The sequence below is a fragment of the Triticum aestivum genome, chromosome 6B (assembly GCF_018294505.1).
Source record: "Triticum aestivum cultivar Chinese Spring chromosome 6B, IWGSC CS RefSeq v2.1, whole genome shotgun sequence".
NCBI lineage: Eukaryota > Viridiplantae > Streptophyta > Magnoliopsida > Poales > Poaceae > Triticum > Triticum aestivum.
In genome coordinates this window covers 197,743,532-197,765,586 of record NC_057810.1, presented here as the reverse complement: position 1 = coordinate 197,765,586, position 22,055 = coordinate 197,743,532, and positions in this window count along the sequence as shown.

Genomic DNA, 22,055 nt, shown 5'->3' with positions numbered 1-22,055 from the left:
AGAATTGCCTAGTAAAGATGACATTATTGGTCTTGCTTCTATTGTCGTGCCTCCTAATGATCCTTTAGAACAATATTTGCTAGACCATGAAAATGATATGTTTATGAATGAAAGAAGGGAAATAGATGAAGTATATTTTAAACGGGACCTATATTGAAACACAACTTGCTTGTTGAAATCCTAGAGGATCCTCCTCCACCCAAGGGTGATCCCGTGTTTGAGCTTAAACAATTACCTGATACTTTGAAATATGCTTATCTTGATGAAAAGAAGATATATCCTGTTATTATTAGTGCTAACCTTTCAAAGCATGAAGAAGAGAAATTATTGAAAACTCTGAAGAAGCACCGTGCTGCTACTGGATATACTCTTGATGATCTTAAGGGCATTAGTCCCACTTTATGCCAGCATAAAATTAAACTAGAAAAAGATGTTGAACCAGTTGTTGATCATCAACGAAGGTTAAATCCTAAGATGAAAGAAGTGGTAATAAATGAAATACTAAAGCTTCTTGAGGCAGGTATAATTTATCCTGTTGCTGAGAGTCAATGGGTAAGTCATGTCCATTGGATACCTAAGAAGGGAGGTATCACTATTGTTCCTAATGATAAAGATGAATTGATCCCACAAAGAATTGTTACAGGTTATAGAATGGCAATTGATTTCATCAAATTAAATAAAGCTACTAGAAAAGATCATTACCCTTTACCTTTTATTGATCAAATGCTAGAAACATTATCCAAACATACACATTTTTGCTTTCTAGATGGTTATTCTGGTTTCTCTCAAATACCTGTGTCAAAAGAGGATCAGGATAAGACTACTTTTACTTGCCCTTTCGGTACCTTTGCTTATAGATGTATGCCTTTTGTTTTATGTAATGCACTTGCGACCTTTCAAAGATGTATGACTACTATATTCTCTGGCTTTTGTGAAAAGATTGTTGAGGTTTTCATGGATGATTTCTCCGTGTATGGAACTTATTTTGATGATTGCTTAAGCAACCTTGATCAAGTCTTGCAAAGATGTGAAGAAACTAATCTTGTCTTCAATTGCGATAAGTGCCACTTTATGGTTAATGAAGGTATTGTCTTGGGGCATAAAATTTCTGAAAAAGGTATTAAAGTCGATAAAGTTAGAGTTGATACTATTGAAAAGATGTCGTGTCCCAAGGACATCAAAGGTATAAGAAGTTTCCTTGGTCATGCCGGTTTTTATAGGACGTTCATTAAAAACTTCTCAAAAGTTTCTAGGCCTCTAACTAATCTCCTAAAAAATGATGTTCCTTTTGTCTTTGATGATGATTGTGTAGAAGCATTTGAAATACTTAAGAAAGCCTTGATTTCTGCACCTATTGTTCAGCCTCCTGATTGGAATTTACCCTTTGAAATCATGTGTGGTGCTATTAATTATGTTGTAGGTGCGGTTCTAGGACAAAGAGTTGATAAGAAATTAAATGTTATCCAATATGCTAGTAAAACTCTAGACAATGCCCAGGGAAATTATGCTACTACTGAAAAAGAATTTTTAACAGTTGTATTTGCTTATGATAAGTTCAGACCTTATATTGTTGATTCCAAAGTAACTGTTCACACTGATCATGCTGCTATTAAATACCTTATGGAAAAGAAAGATGCTAAACCTAGACTTATTAGATGGGTTCTCTTGCTACAAGAATTTGATTTGCATGTTATTGATAGGGAGCTGAAAACCCCGTTCCATACAACTTGTTTAGGTTAGAAAATATTCTTGATGACCCACTACCTATTGATGATAGCTTCCCTGATGAACAATTAGCTGGCATAAATGCTTCTCGTACTACTCCATGGTATGTTGATTATGCTAATTACATCATTGCTAAATTTATACCACCTAGTTTCACATACCAGCAAAATAAAAAGTTTTTCTATGATTTAAGACATTTTCTGGGATGACCCACACCTTTATAAGGAAGGAGTAGATGGTGTTATTAGACATTGTGTACCTGAGCATGAACAGGAACAGATCCTACGCAAGTGTCACTCCGAGGCTTATGGAGGACACCACGCTGGAGATAGTACTGCACATAAGGTATTGCAATCCGGTTTTTATTGGCATACTCTCTTCAAAGATGCATGTTTGTCTTGTCTTGAGATGAATGTCAAAGAATTGGTAATATTAGTAGACGTCAAGAAATGCCTATGAACTATTCACTTGTTATTGAACCATTTGATGTTTGGGGCTTTGATTATATGGGACCTTTTCCTTCCTCTAATGGGTATACACATATTTTAGTTGCTGTTGATTACGTTACTAAGTGGGTAGAAGCTATTCCAACTAGTAGTGTTGATCATAACACTTTTATTAAGATTCTTAAAGAAGTTATTTTTCCGAGGTTTGGAGTCCCTAGATACTTAATGACTGATGGTGGTTCACATTTTATTCATGGTGCTTTTCGTAAAATGCTTGCTAAGTATGATGTTAATCCTAGAATTGCATCTCTATACCATCCACAGTCTAGTGGTCAAGTAGAATTGAGTAACAGAGAGCTTAAATTAATTTTGCAAAAGACTGTTAATAGATCTAGAAAAGAATTTGTCCAAGAAACTTGATGATGCATTATGGGCCTATAGAACTGCATATAAGAATCCTATGGGTATGTCTCTATATAAAATGGTTTATGGAAAAGCATGTCACTTACCTCTTGAACTAGAACATAAGGCATATTGGGCTATTAAAGAGCTCAATTATGATTTCAAACTTGCCGGCGAGAAGAGGCTATTTGAAATTAGCTCACTTGATGAATGGAGAACCCAGGCCTATGAGAATGCCAAACTGTTTAAAGAAAGAGTTAAAAGATGGCATGACAAAAAGGATACAAAAGCGTGAGTTTAATGTAGGTGATTATGTTTTGCTATACAACTCTCGTTTAAGATTTTTTGCAGGAAAACTTCTCTCTAAATGGGAAGGACCTTACGTTATCGAGGAGGTCTATCATTCCGATGCCATAAAAATCAACAACTACGAAGGCACGAATCCAAAGGTGGTGAACGGTCAAAGAATCAAACATTATATCTCAGGTAATCCCATAAATGTTCAAACCACTGTTATTGACACCGAACCCGGAGGAGTACATAAGGGACACGTTCCAGAACGTTTCAGACTCCGAAAAGGAATAGGTATGTGGTACGGTAAGTAAACCGACTCCAAAACAGTTCTAATAGCATTTTTTCTCTGTTTTGGAATATTTAACACAATAGAAAAATAAAAAGTAGTCCGGGAAGGACACGAGGCATGCACGAGGGTGCAGGGTGCGCCCTACCCCCTGGGCACGCCCCCTGCCTCGTGGGCACCTCGTGTGCCTTCCGGACTCTGTTTTCTTACACGATACTTCTTTTGGTCGGTAAAAATTCATTATATAATCTCCCGAAGGTTTTGACCACTGTACCACGACAAAATCCTCTACTTTTGTTTTGAGCTATTTTTTTCACAGATCTACATCACCATGACGTCTTCAAGCGCCCCCAAGGACAAGTTTTTCGAGAAGGTCATCAACCCCTACCTTGCGGAAGTGATGCAACACCCTCAAACCATTGAGATGCGTGAGGGGGTGTTGCACATACGCGATGTTGAGGGACCAAGGAGGACCGGAAGCGTGGAGACAAGACTTGAAGCAATGGAGCAGCAAGTTTTCAAGTGCCAAGGGATGGTGGAACGCGGACTCAGCACCAACCACATGAAGTTCACCAACAACCACAAGCTGGATGCCAAGAACATTGCGGAAATCATCTTCAAGCTTCACGAGAAAATCGAGCACCTCCAAGCTCAGATCTATGACCTGCAAAACTAAAACTGTGAGTTTCAATATAGATTCAAGAGGATGAGTTTGGCAGCAGATTTGAGGATCCCAGAGACTCGATCATCCTTCTATGATGGTGATCCTATGCCTTGGAAGATGGATGAAAAGCCTACATCATCAACAACTCCATCATCACCACCTCCGAAGAAAGAGACATAAACACATGGGTATGGGCACTCCCCTTGGCAACTGCCAAGCTTGGGGGAGGTGCCCCGGTATCGTATCACCATCACACTTCTATCATTACCGTTTTTCTTAGTTCGATCCTTTTGGTTATATCTTGATCTAGTAGAATAAAGTTTAGTATGATCTAGCTTTGAGTTTTTGTGTTGATCCCTATCTATGTAATCGAGTCCGTGAGCTATATATAATAAAGATTAGTTTTGAGTCGAGGGCTTTGCTATCTTGCTATGATCTTGAGGGAATAAAAGAAAAAGAAAGAATAAAAAGAAACAAAAAGATCATATCAATCTTATGGAGAGTAATGACTTCACATATAAAGAGTAAGAGTATGATGAATATAAGTTGTTGAGAGTTGACAAACATAGTTTTGGTCATCGTTGCAATTAATAGGAAGTAGTAAAGAAAGAGAGGTTTTCACATATAAATATACTATCTTGGACATCTTTTATGATTGTGAGCACTCATTAAAATATGACATGCTAAAAATTTGATTTTGGACAAGGAAGACAAAGTAATGAGTTATGTCTTCTTATATCCGAAATAAATTATATTGTCATGGATCATCCAACATGTTGAGCTTGCCTTTCCCCCTCATGCTAGCCAAATTCTTTGCACCAAGTAGAGATACTACGTGTGCTTCCAAACATCCCTAAACCCAGTTTTGCCATGAGAGTCCACCATATCTATCTATGGATTGAGTAAGATCCTTCAAGTAAGTTGTCATTGTTGCAAGCAATAAAAATTGCTCTCTAAATACGTATGATTTATTAGTGTGGGGAAAATAAGCTTTATACGAGCTTGTGATATGGAAGAAATAAAAGCGAGGGACTACATAATAAAGGTCCCTATCACAAGTGGCAATATAAGGTGACGTTCTTTTGCATTAAGATTTTGTACATCCAACCATAAAAGCACATGACAACCTCTGCTTCCCTCTGGGAAGGGCCTCTCTTTTATTTTTATCTTCTACCTTATCAAGAGTCATGGTGATCTTCACCCTTCCTTTTTACACTTCATCCTTTGGCAAGCACTATGTGTTGGAAAGATCCTGATATGTATATCCAATTGGATGTAGGTTTTCATAAAACATTATTGTTGACATTACCCTTGAGGTAAAAGGTTGGGAGGCGAAACTATAAGCCCCTATCTTTCTTTGCGTCCGATTAAAACTTCATACCCATAAGTATTGCGTGAGTGTTAGCAATTGTGAAAGACTAAATGATAGTTGAGTATGTGGACTTGTTGAAAAGCTCTTATATTGACTCTTTCCTTTGTTATGATAAATTGCAATTGCTTCGATGACTGAGATTATAGTTTGCTAGTTTTCAATGAAGTTTCTGATTCATACTGTGAATAGATTGTTACTTTAGCATAAGAAATCATATGACAATATATATGTTGCTGTTCTAAGAATGATCATGATGTCCTCATGTCCGTATTTTATTTTATCGACACCTCTATCTCTAAACATGTGGACATATTTTTCGATATCGGCTTCCGCTTGAGGACAAGCAAGGTCTAAGCTTGGGGGAGTTGATACGTCCATTTTGCGTTATGCTTTTATATCGATATTTATTGCATTATGGGTTGTTACTACATATTATGTCACAATACGTATGCCTTTTATCTCTTATTTTACAAGGTTTACATGAAGAGGGAGAATGCCGGCAGCTGGAATTCTGGGCTGGAAAAAGGAGCAATTATTAGAGACCCATTCTGCACAACTCCAAAATTCCTGAAACTCCACGAAAGTTAGTTTTGGAATATATTAAAAATATTGGGCTAAGAAAGCACCAGAGGGGGGCCACCCACTGTCCACAAGGGTGGGGGCGTGCCTTACCCCCTGGGCGCACCCCCTGCCTCGTGGGCCACCTGGAAGCCCCCCAATGCCCATCTTCTGGTATAAGTTGTCTTTTGCCCTAAACAAAATCATAAGGAAGCTTTCAGGACGAAGCGCCGCCGTCTCGAGGCGGAACCAATCTAGGGCTCCGGCGGAGCTGTTCTGCCGGGGAAACATCCCTTTGGGAGGGGGAAATCATCGCCATTGTCATCACCATCAATCCCCTCATCGGGAGGGGGTCAATCTCCATCAACATCTTCACCAGCACCATCTCCTCTCAAACTCTAGTTCATCACTTGTATCCGATCTTTGTCTCGAAACCTCAGATTGGTACCTGTGGGTTGCTAGTAGTGTTGATTACTCCTTGTAGTTGATGTTAGTTGGTTTATTCGGTGGAAGATCATAAGTTCAGATCCATTATGCATATTAATACCCCTCTAATTATGAACATCAATATGATTTGTGAGTAGTTATGTTTGTTCCTGAGGACATGGGAGAAGTCTTGTTATAAGTAGTCATGTGAATTTGGTATTCGTTCGATATTTTGATGAGATATATGTTGTCTTTCCTCTAGTGGTGTTATGTGAATGTGGACTACATGACACTTGACCATTGTTTGGGTCTAGAGGAAGGCATTGGGAAGTAATAAGTAGATGATGGGTTGCTAGAGTGACAGAAGCTTAAACCCTAGTTTATGCGTTACTTCGTAAGGGGCTGATTTGGATCCATATGTTTCATGCTATGGTTAGGTTTACATTAATTCTTCTTTCATAGTTGTGGATGCTTGCGAGAGGGGTTAATCATAAGTGGGATGCTTGTCCAAGGAATGGCAGTACCCAAGCACCGGTCCACCCACATATCAAATTATCAAAGTAACGAACGCGAATCATATGAGCATGATGAAAACTAACTTGACGATAATTCCCATGTGTCCTCAGGAGCGCTTTCCTTTATATAAGAGTTTGTCCAGGCTTGTCCTTTGCTACAAAAAGGATTGGGCCACCTTTCTGCACCTTGTTTACTTTTGTTACTTGTTACCTTTTACAAATTACCTTATCACAAAACTATCTATTACCGATAATTTCAGTGCTTGCAGAGAATACCTTACTGAAAATCGCTTGTCATTTCCTTTTGCTCCTCGTAGGGTTCGACACTCTTACTTATCAAAAGGACTACGATAGATCCCCTATACTTGTGGGTCATCAGGCTTCTCCCCGAGCTTGCCAAGGCGCTCGAGGGCTTCGCCGCTGGGGTGGACTCCTGGGTGGAGGAGGAGTGCCGCGCGCTCTTCACCTCGGCCGCGACATGTGTCTTCAGCCACCTCCACCTCCGGGACCCAAGCTTCAACCTCGGTGCGCAGATCGAGCCGGTGGCCCTTGAGTCCCATGTCACTGCCTCTGAAGCCATGAAGAAGCAAGTGGAAGACCTGCTGGAGAAGTTCCGCTGCGTCCCCGACCCCGCAGCTGCAGCAATGGAGGCCGGCGGCGAAGGTGGTGGCAGCATCATCAACGCCGACTTCCCAAGGTGAGCAGTCGCGGCGACCAAGGTGACGGCGGTGCTTCTTCCTAGCTGACCCTATAACATTCACCATGCATCGCGGAGGCGTGAGAAATTCTATTTGAACTCGTGGAACATTATGTTTTGTAATAACTTGTTGGAACTCTGCATTTCCTTTAGTGCTTGGTTCCCTTCATGTTATCCTTAGCATTATGCATCAGCAGGGCCCAGCCCCACGCATACCTCAACCGCTGTTGGGGCGTCCGGATCACCTGGATGAGACCAAGGGGTGAGGGCTACGTGACTAGTGAAGCCCCTGAGTCGCGATGCTCAGGGGTCCCCCTTGACGTACGGACAACCCTCATGAAGGGAATGCGAGCAACGTTCGGATCGATTTGGAGTCCTCCAACCTTTCCTTGCCAGCTTTTTCCTAGGAGGGATGCGAGAAAAATAGGTAAGGTGGCATGCGCGAGGCATGGCCCGAGCATAGCCCCCATGCCCAGCCCCCTCGCGCGGGCCTCTCTAGGGGAAAGCTGTGAGGTGTTGCCGGGCGAAGAGTCGAAAGGCTGTCCTGAGGTTGATGCGGCCATGGGGGGCGCCCTCAGTTGTTTATTCACCAGCGCGGAGCATGATGCTTCCACTCTTTCATGGGCATATCTGCTCCTCAGCCGTGTCGTCCGCCAGCGCAGAGCATGGTGCTTCCTCTGGTGCGTGGGCATAGTTGCTCCTTGACTGTGTCATCCGCCAGTGTGTTTCATGGGGCTTCCACTGGTGTGTGGGTGGGAGTTCCCTCTGGGGGAGACTCCGGGGCGTGTACAGCCCCGTTCATACACATGGCTTGCACGGCAGAACTGGAGGACGTGTATCGGGGCACTCGCGAGCCGGCGCGGGACTCACGAGGCCCTACCTCAAGGCGGGTAGCGACTGAATTTTGTTGCGGGGTGCCTGTAATAATCATGGGAGATGTTGGGGTGGCCTGCGCCGAGTGAATCTCCGAAGGACATCGCATGAGAAGGCCAAGCACCAACAACCCCAGGAGGTGACATGAACGGGGCCGGCCTTCCAGACAGAGTCAACTATTGGGTTTATCAACACTGCAGGGACAGACCCGAGCACAGACATTGTGCCCAGTCTTCTCATGCAACAATCCTAAAGAAAGACAACCGGCGCGCGGCTCCCATGGCAATGAGGCACCGGGTCACGCACCCTGACTCATCCACTCTCGATTAGCTCATGCGAGAACAAGGCACCAAGGACCACGGGAGGTGACGTGCACGGGAGTTGGCCCGTGAGACAGAGCTCAGCCACTTGGGTTTAGCGATGCTGTAGGGACGGACCCGAGCATAGACGCCATGCTAGTCCTTAATCATGAGGCGGTCGTGGGAGGATTTGTGAGGGCGCGCGACATTCATGGTGGCGAAGCACCAGACATGCAGGTTGTAGTATTTAAACAATTCATAAAAGAGGTGAAAATAGTTCTGATACATGCGCAAAACGGTATAGGCTACGGGGGCGAGCCCTGACAGCTTGAGGATAATGCAGCCCGAGGGGTGCCCTCAACTGAACAAACCAAAAAGTCACCTGGCACCATTGTTGTAGAAGCGTTGAAGTAGCTAAAGACACGCGCCACAGAGATCGCCCCTCACGGGCCAGCCGACTCTTAAGGCCGGAGGGGCTCCAGAGGTCTTGGGGGCTCGCGAGGTTCCGGCACCTCCTCCATCAAGATTGCCTGGCGCCTGGACTCGTGAGATGCCAAGGCGCCCTCCATGTAGCACTAGTGCGAGGCAGCCACGCTTAGCTGGCCAAACGGCATGCAGACATAGCTGCAAGGGGTAGCCCCCACTCCGGCCGACACGGGACGGCCAGAAGAGCTCCTGAGAAGCAGTCCTATTGAGGCCTGGGATGTTGACCCAGACGCGCAGCTCGCCACCCATGTCAGGGGCAGTAGCTGCTCTGGATGGTGCGGGGCGACGCTCGCCACCCATGGCTCGCGCCTCTTGATGCTCTTTGGTCGCCTTGGTGATGAACTCCTGAGCACCTGGCGCCTCGCGCCTTGCTCATGGAAACACGAGTTGAAGCACGCCTCGACATGGTACCTGAACGCCTCCCTTGTGCTGCTTGTCAGGTCAGAGGCCCTCCACATGAGAGCCCCGGAGCCCGCCCGAGAGGGGCGTCGGGCGCACCTTCCTATGCAAGAGGGAAGGGTGCCCCAGCAGTGGGCGTGGGGCCTGAGGCACGATCGTTAGGCGCCCTAACCTCCTGATAGCCCTTGGGGAGGAGTTGCTTCTTCTTCTTGGGAACGGCCTCAGGAGGCAGGATGGCGCCTTCGCCATTTGAGTTCTCAACTGTCGCGGCCTGGTAGGTGCTCTCAAGGGAGCACACCACATCCTTTTCATCGCAGGCGACCGTGATGATGCCGCCACTTCCTAGCATCTTGAGGACATTGTAGCCATGGTGAGTTGCTGCCATGAACTTGGCAAGGGCCGGATACCCTAGGATGGCATTGTACGGGAGGCGAGCGTGGGCAACGTCAAAGTCGATGAGCTCGGTGTGGTAGTTCTCGCGCTTTTCAAAGGTGACAAGGAGACGAATCTGCCCTATAGCAATGATGGAGCCATCGGTCACCCCTGAGAAAGGCTTGGTGGGAGAAGCTGGTTGTGTGGCACCTAGAGCATGTCGAACGTCTCGATAGAGAGGACATTGAGCCCTGCGCCACCATTGATGAGGGTCTTGGTGACGAGGACGTTGCTGATGGTTGGCGTGCAGAGCATCGGCAGCGCACCAGCGGCGGCCGAGCACTTGAGCTGGTCCATAGAGTCAAAGGTAATGGTGTGCTTGGACCACCTGAGGGGGCGCGACGCCTCAAGCTTGGGAAGGGCCACGTTCACCTCATGATCGAACTGCTTGAAGATGCGATGAGAAACGGGGGCCTGAGCACCACCCAAGATGCAGGTAATCGCGCGCGGCTCCCGGAAGCCCTCAGTCCCATCATCTTGGCGGTTGTCATCACTCCTTCTAGGCGGCGGTGGCAGTGGAGGAAGGCCAGCATTGCCCTGAGGATGGTCCTCGCGAGGCTAGTCACGCCACAGGCCGTCACGAGGCTGGCCCTACTAGCGGTCCTCACGAGGCTGATCGCACCAGCCCTGGCAGGGGATGCGATTGTCCCAATAGCCTCCACCGTGGTCGTAGCCACCGTCATTTCGCTCGGGACGACGGCCAAGGCGCCCACCGTGGATTGCCCTAAACTCTTGGTAGTTGTTGATGTTGTGGATGTGGATGTTGTGGAAGACGCAGAACAAGCGGTTGCCCCTGGAGGATTCGCCGTGGTCACAATCGCGCTTCATCTCAGGCTCAGCCACAAGCAGAGCGAGGCCCTTGTGCTTCACTTCCTTAGCATTGGCCTTCTTGCCTTCAGGATCGGCCTCCAGAAGCTCTAGGAGGGAGAGGTGACCTTCCTCTGCCCTCGCGCATCTGGTTGCCATGTTGAACATCTCCAGAGCCGAGCATAAGTCTTCGTGGATGGTGAGCTCTTCCTTCACCTTGACATCTCGGATGCCATCGGAGAACATCGAGATGATGGCCTCATCCAACACCTTCAGGATCTTGAGGAGAATGTTCATGAAGCGTTGTATATACTTGTGCAAGGTCTCACCCGGTTGCTGCTTTATGCGCTGCAGGTTGCCTGCTGTAGGAGCGCCGTCGCGAGTACCCTGGAATTTGGCGATGAAGCACTCGTGTAGCTTGTCCCAAGAGGAGATCGATCCCACAGGGAGGTTCAGGAGCCAAGAACGTGTGCCATCCTTCAGGGCCATGGGGAACCAGTTTGCCATGACCTTGTCGTCGCTGTTCGCCGCCTTGATGCTCAGCTCATAGAGCTGGAGGAACACGGCGGGGTTGGGGTGCCATAGTAGCGCAGAGGCAGATCCGGCTTGAACTTGCCGGGCCAAATGACGCAGCGCAACTCTGGGGTGACGGCGCGGCAGCCAGCCGCACTCACATGTGTGAGTCGCTGATACGTCTCCAATGTATCTATATTTTTTGATTGTCCCATGCTATTATATTATGTGTTTTGGATGTTTAATATGCACTTATATGCTACTCCCTCTATCCCATAATGTAAGACGTTTTTGACTCTATTGTAGTGTTAAAAAACGTCTTACATTATGGGACAGAGGGAGTATTTTATATTATTTTTGGGCCTAACCTGTTAACCTAGAGCCCAGTGCCAGTTTCTGTTTTTTGCCTGTTTTAGAGTTCGCAGAAAAGGAATACCAAACGGAGTCCAAACGGAATGAAACTTTTGCGGTGATCTTCCTTGGACCAGAAGCAAACCAGGAGACTTGGAGGTGAAGTCGGAGACTCATTGAGGTGGCCACAACGGTGGAGGGCGCGCCTGAAACGTGTCCAACGTATCTACTTTTCCAAACACTTTTGCCCTTGTTTTGGACTCTAACTTGCATGATTTGAATGAAACTAACCCGGACTGACGCTGTTTTCAGCAGAACTGCCATGATGTTGTTTTATGTGTAGAAAAGAAAAGTTCTCGGAATGTCCTGGAAATCCACGGAGGCACTTTTTGGATTTAATAAGAATTTTTGGCGAAAGAATTAATGCCAGGGGGCTCACGGCCTGTCCACGAGACAGGGGCGTGCCCCCCCTAGTGCGTGGCCCCCTATCTCATGGGCCCCCTGGACCTCCTCCGACCTCAACTCCAACTCCATATATTCCGTCTTGGAGAGAAAAAAATCAGAGAGAAAGTTTCATTGTATTTTACGACACGGAGCCGCCGCTAAGCCCTAATCTCTCTCAGGAGGGCTGATCTGGAGTCCGTTCGGGGCTCCGGAGAGGGGGATTCCTCATCGTCATCATCATCAACCATCCTCCATCACCAATTTCATGATGCTCACCGCCGTGCGTGAGTAATTCCATCATAGTCTTGCTGGACGGTGATGGGTTGGATGAGATTTACCATGTAATCAAGTTAGTCTTGTTAGGGTTTGATCCCTAGTATCCACTATGTTCTGAGATTGATGTTGCTATGACTTTGCTATGCTTAGTGCTTGTCACTTGGGCTCGAGTGCCATGATTTCAGATCTGAACCTATTATGTTTTCATGAATATATGTGTGTTCTTGATCCTATCTTGCAAGTCTATAGTCACCTATTATGTATTATGATCCGACAACCCCGAAGTGACAATAATCGGGATACTTCTCGGTGATGACCGTAGTTTGAGGAGTTCATGTATTCACTATATGCTAATGCTTTGTTCCGGTTCTCTATTAAAAGGAGGCCTTAATATCCCTTAGTTTCCGTAAGGACCCCGCTGCAACGGGAGGGTAGGACAAAAGATGTCATGCAAGTTCTTTTCCATAAGCACGTATGACTATTTACGGAATACATGCCTACATTACATTGATGAATTGGATCTAGTTCTGTATCACCCTATGTTATAACTATTGCATGAGTAATTGCATCCGACATAATTATCCATCACTGATCCATTGCCTATGAGCTTTTCACATATTGTTCTTCGCTTATTTACTTTTCCGTTGCTACTGTTACAACTACTACAAAAACCCAAAAATATTTATCTTTACTTTTGCTACCGTTACCTTTATTATCATACCACTTTTTCTACTAAATACTTTGCTGTAGATACAAAGTTATCCAGGTGTGGTTGAATTCACAACTCATTTGCTAATACTCAAGAATATTCTTTGGCTCCCCTTGTGTCGAATCAATAAATTTGGGTTGAATACTCTACCCTCGAAAGCTGTTGCGATCCCCTATACTTGTGGGTTATCAAGACTAATTTCTGGTGCCGTTGCTGGGGAGCATAGCTCTATTGTCTTAGTGACTTGGGATTTATATCTGTTGATCACTATGAAGAACTTGAAAGACAATCGAACTACTATTTTGCCCTCAACTACGAGGGGAGGTAAGGAACTGCCATCTAGCTCTGCACTAGATTCTCCTTCCGTTAATAGTAAACTTGCAACACCTAAACCTACTACTGCTATGAATTCTGATATGTCGCTGTTATTGATGATGCCACTTCTGCTTTGCATGATGAAACTACTTCTGTGCGTGATACTACTGTGCCAATAGGTGAATTTCTTGATGAACAACTTGCTAGAGTTAGGGGGAATGAAATTATTGAGGAACCTATTATTGATGATAGTGATGATGAAGGTTCCCCCAATGATTATGTATTACCTGTTGTTCCTAAGGGTTATGTTATGAATGAAACAGCTGCTATGGAAATTCTTGCTTGCAATGATAGAAATGATCTTAAGAAATTATTAGCTAAATGGAAGCAACAGTATCTTAATGCTAGAATGAAACCCGATCCTGCTTTTACTACTTCACCTATCTGTGTTACTGATAAGGATTATGAATTCTCTATTGATCCTGATATTATTACTTTAGTTGAATCTGATCCTTTTTATGGCCTTGAATCTGAAACTGTTGTGGCACATCTTACCAAGTTGAATGATATAGCTACCCTATTTACTAATGATGAGAAGTCTCGCTATTTATATATCCTTAAGATATTTCCGTTCTCATTAAAGGGTGATGCTAAGACTTGGTATAATTCTCTTGCTCCTGGTTGTGTGCGTAGTCCCCAGGATATGATTTATTACTTCTCTGCTAAATATTTCCCTGCTCATAAGAAACAAGCTGCCTTGCGGGAAATATATAATTTTGTGCAAATCAAAGAAGAGAGTCTCCCACAAGCTTGGGGGAGGCTTCTCCGGTTACTTAATGCTTTGCCTGATCATCCTCTTAAGAAAAATGAAATACTTGATATCTTTTATAATGGACTAACCGATGCTTCCAAGGACTACTTGGATAGTTGTGCTGGTTGTGTTTTCAGGGAAAGAACAGTCGACGAAGCTGAAATATTATTGAATAATATGTTGACTAATGAAAATAATTGGACTCTTCCCGAGCCAGTTCCTGAAGTAATTCCTGAACCAATTGAGCCAACTCCTGAGCCTATTCCTAAACCCACTCCGAAGAAGAGAGGTGTTTTATTTCTCAGTCCTGAAGATATGCAAGAGGCAAAGAAATCAATGAAGAAAAAGGTATTAAAGCCGAAGATGTTAAGAATTTACATCATATTGAAGAAATACATGGTCTTAATTTACCGCCTGAAGAACCACATTGTCTTGATAACCCGACACAGGTAGTAAAGGTAAATTCTCTCTATAGATATGATAAAGTTGAAATACCCTCTACTAAATTTCATAGCCGTGCTTAGATGAATTTGATGACTTTATGGCTAGAAAAGAAAGTTTTAATGCTTATGTTGGCAGAGAGTTAAAGAATAATGCTTTCGAGATAGGACACGTAGGTGATAATCTGGCTAGAGTTAAAGATGAACTTCACCGCGTTAGCAAATATGCTTGTATGGTTGCTACTCAAGCTGAGCAAGTACTTAAAGCTCAAAATGATTTGCTTGACGAATTAAATAATAAAATGACTTTGTTGTTAGAGTGGCTACTAGAACTGGCAGAATGACTCAGAAACCTTTGTATCCTGAAGGCCACCCTAAGAGAATTGAGCAAGATTCTCAGAGAAACAATTTATAGACACCTAGTTCTTCTAAAAAGAATAAGAAGAAAAACGATAGAACTTTGCATGCTTCTAGTGAACCTACTGTAGACACACCTGAGAATCCCAATGATATTTCTATTTCTGATGCTGAAACACAATCCGGTGATGAACATGAACCTAGTGATAATGTTAATGGTAATGTTCATGTTGATGCTCAACCTAGCAAAGACAATGATGTAGAGATTGAACCTACTGTTGATCTTGATAACCCACAATCAAAGAATCAACGTTATGATAAGAGAGATTTTGTTGCTAGGAAACACGGTAAAGAAAGAGAACCATGGGTTCAGAAACCCATGCCCTTTCCTCCTAAACCATCCAAGTCAAAGGATGATGAGGATTTTGAGCGCTTTGCTGAAATGATTAGACCTATTTTCTTACGTATGCGCTTAACTGATATGCTTAAAGTAAATCCTTATGCTAAGTATATGAAGGATATCATCACAAATAAAAGAAAGATACCGGAAGCTGAAATTTCCACCATGCTTGCTAATTACACTTTTAAGGGTGGAATACCAAAGAAACTTGGAGATCCGGGTGTTCCAACTATACCATGCTCTATTAAAAGAAATTATGTTAGAACTGCTTTATGTGATCTTGGAGCCGGTGTTAGTGTTATGCCTCTCTCTTTATATCGTAGACTTGAATTGAATAAGTTGACACCTACTGAAATATCTTTGCAAATGGCTGATAAATCAACTGCTATACCTGTCGGTATTTGTGAGGATGTGCCTGTTGTGGTTGCAAATGTCACTATTTAACGGACTTTGTTATTCTTGATATTCCCGAGGACGATAGTATGTCTATTATCCTTGGTAGACCTTTTCTTAATACTGCAGGGGCTGTTATTGATTGCAACAAAGGCAATGTCACTTTTCATGTTAATGGTAATGAGCATACGGTACACTTTCCGAGGAAACAATCTCAAGTTCATAGCATCAATTCTATTGAAAAAGTTCCAACTATCATTTTTGGAGGTTTTGAATTTCCTCTCCCTACTGTCAAGAAAAAGTATGATATTCTTATTGTTGGGGATTTTCATATCCCCGTTGAGGTAACTTAGTGTTATTCGAAATTTCTCCGGTTCCGTGTTATTCGGAATGAGTTTGTTAACAAGACTTGATCAACCTTGTTAGTGGATTCATTTTGATGATCACGAGATGGATGAAACTAGAAGGCACAACCTTCTGTACCCTCTTTTTACTTTCTGTTATTTAGAATAAATAAAGCAAAAATAGTATTATCCGTCTGTTTTCTGAATTATCCGTGCATTAAAAAATAGTCCGAAAATAAAAGTGCTCCAAATGCCCTGCAAATTTAGTATGATTTTTTCTGGAATATTTGAGGATTTTAGGCACTGAAAACACTGCAGGAGGGGCAAGCACCAGGCCACGAGAGAGGAGGGCGCCCCCCTGTAGGGCGCGCCCCCTGTCTCGTGGGCCCCTGGTGGCTCCCCTCCACTTATGCCAGCACCCACACACTTCATCTTCTACCCAAAAAAATCCCCATCCAGCTCAAGCACGAGTTCTAGCTCGTTTTGCTGCGATTTTCGATCTCTTAGCTCAAAGCTCCATTCACAAAACTGCTTTGGGAGATTGTTGCTTGGTATGTGACTCCTCCATTGGTCCAATTAGTTTTTGTTCTAGTGCTTTATTCATTGCAAATTTTTGCTGCATAGGTGACCATGTTCTTGAGCTTGCATGTTAAATTTTTGAGGTCCCAAGCAATTCCAATGCATGATATAGGCTCTAGGCACTTGTAGGAGTAGTTGCTATCAATCTTGTTTAGTTTTATTCACTTTTATTTTGAAGTTACTAAAATTTCAGAAATTTTCAGAAAATGTGAAGGAGGCTCTTTAAAGGCTCTTCTAGCCAAAGCTCTAAGGAAAAACAAGACAAAGAAAAGGAAAAACCCAAGTATAATCTTCCTCGCTTAGCGGAAGTACGGTCGTGCGAATGGCCATGTGAGGATTTCTTGAAAGAAGCCGGAATTCATGAAGACTTTTATGCTTTAATCGAGACTGCAGGCCTCACCGGTTTCATGAATGACCGAATCGATAAGTATCTCTTACTCACCAATACTTTCGTGCAAAACTTTTATTATTATCCTAAGAAATCACCGCCTGCAGTATCATTTCATTTATATGATGAATTCAAAGAAATGTCTTTACGTCATTTTTGCGCGGTATGTAGGATACCTTATGAGGGAGAATTAGATGAACCCCATCGTGATGATGTGGGTGGCTTTGTTAATACTATTGCTGTAGCGGAGCCAAAGAAGGGCTCCGAGGCGAAAGTCTCTAGCATACACTTTCCTGTTTTACGCTACTTTGCCATATTTGCTAGTAGATGCTTGATTGGTCGATGGAAATAGTGGAAATTTGAGCGTTCCAGATATTATTATTCTTCAACATGCTTTGCTAGGAGACAATACTTTTAGTATGGGTGCCGTCGTTGCTAAACGGCTAGCCCTGAATCGTACAAAAGGCCCCATATTTGGAGGTATCTATGCTGCATGCCTTGCTAAACATTTTCAGATACCCATTAAGCACTATGAGGAGGAGGAGACAAAATTACCTCCTCACATTTTAGATTACAAGAGCATGGTAGCACACAAGTTTATTGTTGACAACGAAGAGAAGATGCTCTTGTATAGACTTAGATTCAATAAGAAACACTTTGAGTTTATTATTTTGCCTGCACCTCTGTTATTTGATTTTCTTGCAGAAAATCGCCTTGTCACGCTGGAAGCGGTGAACAATCACCGAGCTCAAGCTTTTACTCCAGAACCTGAACCTGAGCCGAAACCTGAGCTGGACCCTTATCGTGCATCATCTGTCCGGTGGGATCCGGAGATGACCAGCCAGTGGTATCCTGATTACACCTCCCACTACACCGGGGAGAGTAGCGGCGTACCTTGGTATTAGACCAACTTAGGCCAAAAGCTTAAGCTTGGGGGAGTACGTATTTCTCAGCGACTTTACATTCATGTTCATACACTAGTCGTCGGTGCTCATACTCTTTCATTGTATTATCCATGCTAGTTTAAAATTTCTTTTTCTAGTTTTCTTCTTGTGTGTTTGATAAACCTTAAGAAAAACCAAAAAAAATAGTTAGTTTAATTTCCATGCTTGTAGTAGAAATTAAAATGAAAACCCCAAAAAGATTTCTAGTTCTTCTTCTTACTTGTTGGGAATTTTCCCGTGTAAATAGTTTTATTTTATTTTCTTTTGGGGGTCGAGAAGACTATATTCAAAATGCTTAGTGGCTCTTATATGCATGATTGTTTATTTAACTTAGAGCCCATATTACTTGTCTTCTCTCTTGAGTTGAATGCTTGCAGATTCTAGCTTAGTCCAATGCACGTGCACTCTTATTATTATACACATCGTTCGGTCGTGCGAGTGAAAGGCAATAATGACGATATATGATGGACTTATTGGGATGAGAAAAGCTGGTATGAACTCGACCTCTCTTGTTTTTGTAAATATGATGATTCATCGTTCCTGAGTCAGCTATTATGAAGTAAACATATTTGCAATGACATTTAGAGATTATAGTTACTTGTGCCATGCTTGATTAGCTATGAGTTATAATGGTTTACCTTGCGTGCCAACATGCTATTAGAATGATTATGATGTGATATGATGGGATGGTATCCTCCTTTGAATGAATTGAGTGACTCGACTTGGCACATGTTCACGCATGTAGTTGAAACAAAACAACATAGCCTTCACAATATTTATGTTCATGGTGGATTATATCCTACTCATGTTTTTGCTCGATGTGAATTAATTTTAATGCATGTTTACGACTGTTGTCGCTCTCTCAGTTGGTCGCTTCCCAGTCTTTTGCTAGCCTTCACCTGTACTAAGCGGGAATACTGCTTGTGCATCCAAACTCCTTAAACCCCAAAGTTGTTCCATATGAGTCCACTATATCTACCTATATGCGGTATTTACCTGCCGTTCCAAGTAAATTTGTATGTGCCAAACTCTAAACCTTCAAATGAAATTCTGTTTTGTATGCTTGAGCAGCTCATGCTTCAACTAGGGCTGCCTATATCTTCCATGCTAGGTGGGTTATTCTCAAGAGGAGTGGACTCCGCTCCTCATTCACGAGAAAGGGCCGGTAACCGGGATGCCCAGTCCCATGATCCAAAAAGATCAAAGCAAATCAAAATAATTAAACAAAACTCCCCCAGGGTTGTTGTATGCTGGACGCACTCGTTGTTTCGAGCAAGCCATGGATTGATGCTTGTTGGTGGTTGGGGGAGTATAAACCTTTACCATTCTGTTTGGGAACTTCCTATAGTGCATGTAGTATGGAAGATACAGCCATCTCATAGTTGTTGCGTTGACAGCGAAAGTATGCCGCTCAAAATGTTATTCAATCTCTATTTTAGAATCGAGCTCTGGCACCTCTACAAATCCCTGCTTCCCTCTGCGAAGGGCCTATCTATTTACTTTTATGTTGAGTCATCATCCCTTCTTATTAAAAAGCACCCGCTAGAGAGCACACTGTCATTTGCATTCATTATTATTGGTTTATATTGGGTATGACTCGCTGGAGAGCACACTATCATTTGCATTCATTTGCATCCATGAGACAGGGGGGCACGCCCCGCCTAGGGCACGACCACCTATCTCGTGGGCCCCCTGGACCTCCTCCGACCTCAACTCCAACTCCATATATTCCGTCTCGGAGAGAGAAAAATCAGAGAGAAAGTTTTATTGCGTTTTATGACACGGAGCCGCCGCTAAGCCCTAATCTCTCGGGAGGGCTGATCTGGAGTCCGTTCGAGGCTCCGGAGAGGGGGATTCATCGCCGTCGTCATCATCAACCATCCTCCATCACCAATTTCATGATGCTCACCGCCGTGCGTGAGTAATTCCATCATAGGCTTGCTGGACGGTGATGGGTTGGATGAGATTTACCATGTAATCAAGTTAGTTTTGTTAGGGTTTGAACCCTAGTATCCACTATGTTCTGAGATTGATGTTGCAATGACTTTGCTATGCTTAATGCTTGTCACTTGGGCCCGAGTGCCATGATTTCAGATCTGAACCTATTATGTTTTCATGAATATATGTGTGTTCTTGATCCTATCTTGCAAGTCTATAGTCACCTATTATGTATTATGATCTGACAACCCCAAAGTGACAATAATCGGGATACTTCTCGGTGATGGCCGTAGTTTGAGGAGTTCATGTATTCACTATATGCTAATGCTTTGTTCCAGTTCTCTATTAAAAGGAGGCCTTAATATCCCTTAGTTTCCGTAAGGACCCCGCTGCAACGGGAGGGTAGGACAAAAGATGTCATGCAAGTTCTTTTCCATAAGCACGTATGACTATTTATGGAATACATGCCTACATTACATTGATGAATTGGAGCTAGTTCTGTATCACCCTATGTTATAACTATTGCATGAGGAATCACATCCGGCATAATTATCCATCACTAATCCATTGCCTACGAGCTTTTCACATATTATTCTTCGCTTATTTACTTTTCTGTTGCTACTGTTACAACTACTACAAAAACCCAAAGACATTTATCTTTACTTTTGCTACCGTTACCTTTATTATCATACCACTTTTGCTACTAAATACTTTGCTGCAGATACTAAGTTATCCAGGTGTGGTTGAATTGACAATTCATTTGCTAATACTCAAGAATATTCTTTGGCTCCCCTTGTGTCGAATCAATAAATTTGGGTTGTATACTCTACCCTCGAAAGTTGTTGCGATCCCCTATACTTGTGGGTTATCAGCGCCTAGGGGGTAGGGTGCGCCCCCTACCTCGTGGGCCCCTCGGAGCTCTCCTGAGCTAGTTCCTTCACCTATATATACTCTTATACCCCAAAAACATCAGGGAGAGCCACAAAAACACTTTTCCACCGCTGCAACCTTCTGTACCCATGAGATCCCATCTAGGGGCCTTTTCCGGTGTCGCCGGAGGGGGATTCGATCACGGAGGGCTTCTACATCAACACCATTACCCTTCCGATGAAGCGTGAGTAGTTTACCACAGACCTACGGGCCCATAGCTAGTAGCTAGATGACTTCTTCTCTCTCTTTGATTCTCAATACCATGTTCTCCTCGATGTTCTTGGAGACCTATTCGATGTAATACACTTTTGTGCTGTGTTTGCCAAGATCCGATGAACTGTGGATTAATGATTAGATTATTTATGAATATTACTTGAGCCTTATCTGAATTCTTACATGCATGATTTGATATCTTTGCAAGTCTCTTCGAATTATCAGTTTAGTTTGTCCTACTAGATTGGTTTTTCTTGCAATGGGAGAAGTGCTTAGCTTTGGGTTTAATCTTGCGATGTCCTTTCCCAGTGACAGTAGGAGCAACAAGGCACGTATTATTGTTGCCATCGAGGCTAAAAAGATGGTGTTTTCATCATATTGCTTGAGTTAATTCCTCTACATCATGTCATCTTACCTAATGTGTTACTCTATTCTTCATGAACTTAATACTCTAGATGCAGGCATGAGTCGGTCGATGTGTGGAGTAATAGTAGTAGATGCAGAATCATTTCAGTCTACTTGACACAGACGTGATGCCTATATTCATGATCATTGCCTTAGTTATCTTCATAATTATGCGCTCTTCTATCAATTGCTCGGCAGTAATTTGTTACCCACCGTAATATTTTCTATCTTGAGAGAAGCCACTAGTGAAACATATGGCCTCCGCGTCTCTTTTCCTATTATCCACATCGCGAGCTAGTCGAGGGCTAGTTTTTCTATTGTCCATGATAACTATCTGACTTATATTTGCATATTGGATCATCTTTCGCTGGAATATTTGGTCTAAGTCATGTCCATCGAGAAATTCAGAAAATCCATGCTAGCCGGATGGGAGCCGACTGAGTTCGTGAGCACTTTTTTCTCTAGGTGGTAGGGTTTGATTGGGGTCATGTAGTGCTCGTTTGTCGGCTAGTGTCATTCAGATGCGGGGGAGGGGGGCTTTGCTTTTTTAGCTTCTTGCCATTCTTCGATGTCATCACCTGGCAGCAATGAGATGGTTGTATGAGTGGTCCTCCAACCACCAGT